This window comes from Diabrotica undecimpunctata, unplaced genomic scaffold (assembly GCF_040954645.1).
Source record: "Diabrotica undecimpunctata isolate CICGRU unplaced genomic scaffold, icDiaUnde3 ctg00000575.1, whole genome shotgun sequence".
Taxonomy (NCBI): Eukaryota; Metazoa; Arthropoda; class Insecta; order Coleoptera; family Chrysomelidae; genus Diabrotica; species Diabrotica undecimpunctata.
Genome location: NW_027311890.1, coordinates 2,145,472 through 2,149,483, shown reverse-complemented (window position 1 = coordinate 2,149,483; position 4,012 = coordinate 2,145,472).

The window sequence follows — 4,012 nt, the reverse complement described above, 5'->3', positions numbered from 1 at the left end:
GTCAATTTTGGTCCGAGAGTCAAGCGAATACACATTTCCTACATAAAATTGGCCGCTCGTTCTTCTGCCATACTCAGAATTTTCCTACATCTTAGGGTTCGTGAGAAAAATTTCCACTTGGATGTTTGTACTTGCTGAAAATTTCGTGAAAATTAAAAGTGTATATTTTGTTTAAAATTTGAATTATTTCGATTAAGGGTGACTTGCTGATTAAACAAATGTAAACACGTGGCCAGAAACTATGCATTTTTTTGCCGGAAAATCGAAAAAAACTGTAGAAAATTGGATTTTTATCAAATTTCGTTAATCGGCTATATGGCGTCAATTTTGGTCCGAGAGTCAAGCGAATACACATTTCCTACATAAAATTGGCCGCTCGTTCTTCTGCCATAATCAGAATTTTCCTACATCTTACGGTTCGTGAGAAAAATTTCCACTTGGATGTTTGTACTTGCTGAAAATTTCGTGAAAATTAAAAGTGAATATTTTGTTTAAAATTTGAATTATTTCGATTAAGGGTGACTTGCTGACTAAAAAATCTAAACATGTGGCTAAAAATTATGGACCGTTTTGCCGGAAAACCGAAAAAACTGTAAATTTTTTAATTCGATTTTTTCCTCTTTTCCGGCAAACTGGGGTTAAGGGATTAGAAAAAAACACATGTTTGGAATAAGCTGGACCAAGAGCATGTACCAAAACATTAAACAAATTTTTTTTTTCTGGAAAATTTGGAAAAAATTTTCCAAGGGGGTACCCTTGGATTTTTATCAAATTTGGTTAATCGGCTATATTGGCGTCAATTTTGGTCCGAGAGTCAAGCGAATACACATTTCCTACATAAAATTAAAAGTGTATATTTTGTTTAAATTTGAATTATTTTGATTAAGGGTGACTTGCTGATTAAACAAATGTAAACACGTGGCCAGAAATTATGCATTTTTTTGCCGGAAAATCGAAAAAACTGTAGAAAATTGGATTTTTATCAAATTTCGTTAATCGGCTATATTGGCGTCAATTTTGGTCCGAGAGTCAAGCGAATACACATTTCCTACATAAAATTGGCCGCTCGTTCTTCTGCCATAATCAGAATTTTCCTACATCTTACGGTTCGTGAGAAAAATTTCCACTTAAATGTTTGTACTTCTGAAAATTTCGTGAAAATTAAAAGTGAATATTTTGTTTAAAATTTGAATTATTTCGATTAAGGGTGACTTGCTGATTAAAAAAATCTAAACATGTGGCTAAAAATTATGGACCGTTTTGCCGGAAAACCGAAAAAACTGTAAATTTTTTAATTCGATTTTTCCTCTTTTCCGGCAAACTGGGGTTAAGGGATTAGAAAAAAACACATGTTTGGAATAAGCTGGACCAAGAGCATGTACCAAAACATTAAACAAATTTTTTTTTCTGGAAAATTTGGAAAAAATTTTCCAAGGGGGTACCCTTGGATTTTTATCAAATTTGGTTAATCGGCTATATTGGCGTCAATTTTGGTCCGAGAGTCAAGCGAATACACATTTCCTACATAAAATTGGCCGCTCGTTCTTCTGCCATACTCAGAATTTTCCTACATCTTACGGTTCGTGAGAAAAATTTCCACTTGGATGTTTGTACTTGCTGAAAATTTCGTGAAAATTAAAAGTGTATATTTTGTTTAAAATTTGAATTATTTCGATTAAGGGTGACTTGCTGATTAAACAAATGTAAACACGTGGCCAGAAACTATGCATTTTTTTGCCGGAAAATCGAAAAAAACTGTAGAAAATTGGATTTTTATCAAATTTCGTTAATCGGCTATATTGGCGTCAATTTTGGTCCGAGAGTCAAGCGAATACACATTTCCTACATAAAATTGGCCGCTCGTTCTTCTGCCATAATCAGAATTTTCCTACATCTTACGGTTCGTGAGAAAAATTTCCACTTGGATGTTTGTACTTGCTGAAAATTTCGTGAAAATTAAAAGTGAATATTTTGTTTAAAATTTGAATTATTTCGATTAAGGGTGACTTGCTGACTAAAAAAATCTAAACATGTGGCTAAAAAATTATGGACCGTTTTGCCGGAAAACCGAAAAAACTGTAAATTTTTTAATTCGATTTTTCCTCTTTTCCGGCAAACTGGGGTTAAGGGATTAGAAAAAAACACATGTTTGGAATAAGCTGGACCAAGAGCATGTACCAAAACATTAAACAAATTTTTTTTTTCTGGAAAATTTGGAAAAAATTTTCCAAGGGGGTACCCTTGGATTTTTATCAAATTTGGTTAATCGGCTATATTGGCGTCAATTTTGGTCCGAGAGTCAAGCGAATACACATTTCCTACATAAAATTGGCCGCTCGTTCTTCTGCCATACTCAGAATTTCCTGCATCTTACGGTTGGTGAGAAAAATTTCCACTTGGATGTTTGTACTTGCTGAAAATTTCGTGAAAATTAAAAGTGTATATTTTGTTTAAAATTTGAATTATTTTGATTAAGGGTGACTTGCTGATTAAACAAATGTAAACACGTGGCCAGAAATTATGCATTTTTTTGCCGGAAAAATCGAAAAAACTGTAGAAAATTGGATTTTTATCAAATTTCGTTAATCGGCTATATTGGCGTCAATTTTGGTCCGAAAGTGAAGCGAATATACATTTCCTACATAAATTGGCCGCTCGTTCTTCTGCCATACTCAGAATTTTCCTACATCTTACAATTCGTGAGAAAAATTGCCACTTGGATGTTTGTACTTGCTGAAAATTTCGTGAAAATTAAAAGTGCATATTTTGTTTAAAATTTGAATTATGTCGATTAAGGGTGACTTGCTGATTAAACAGATGTAAACACGTGGCCAGAAATTATGCATTTTTTTGCCGGAAAATCGAAAAAACTGTAGAAAATTGGATTTTTATCAAATTTCGTTAATCGGCTATATTGGCGTCAATTTTGGTCCGAGAGTCAAGCGAATACACATTTCCTACATAAAATTGCCGCTCGTTCTTCTGCCATAATCAGAATTTTCCTACATCTTACGGTTCGTGAGAAAAATTTCCACTTGGATGTTTGTACTTGCTGAAAATTTCGTGAAAATTAAAAGTGAATTTTTTGTTAAAAATTTGAATTATTTCGATTAAGGGTGACTTGCTGATTTAAAAAATCTAAACATGTGGCTAAAAATTATGGACCGTTTTGCCGGAAAACCGAAAAAACTGTAAATTTTTTAATTCGATTTTTCCTCTTTTCCGGCAAACTGGGGTTAAGGGATTAGAAAAAAAACACATGTTTGGAATAAGCTGGACCAAGAGCATGTACCAAAACATTAAACAAAATTTTTTTTTCTGGAAAATTTGGAAAAATTTTTCAAGGGGGTACCCTTGGATTTTTATCAAATTTGGTTAATCGGCTATATTGGCGTCAATTTTGGTCCGAGAGTCAAGCGAATACACATTTCCTACATAAAAATTGGCCGCTCGTTCTTCTGCCATACTCAGAATTTTCCTACATCTTAGGGTTCGTGAGAAAAATTTCCACTTGGATGTTTGTACTTGCTGAAAATTTCGTGAAAATTAAAAGTGTATATTTTGTTTAAAATTTGAATTATTTCGATTAAGGGTGACTTGCTGATTAAACAAATGTAAACACGTGGCCAGAAACTATGCATTTTTTTGCCGGAAAATCGAAAAAACTGTAGAAAATTGGATTTTTATCAAATTTCGTTAATCGGCTATATTGGCGTCAATTTTGGTCCGAGAGTCAAGCGAATACACATTTCCTACATAAAATTGGCCGCTCGTTCTTCTGCCATAATCAGAATTTTCCTACATCTTACGGTTCGTGAGAAAAATTTCCACTTGGATGTTTGTACTTGCTGAAAATTTCGTGAAAATTAAAAGTGAATATTTTGTTTAAAATTTGAATTATTTCGATTAAGGGTGACTTGCTGACTAAAAAAATCTAAACATGTGGCTAAAAATTATGGACCGTTTTGCCGGAAAACCGAAAAAAACTGTAAATTTTTTAATTCGATTTTTC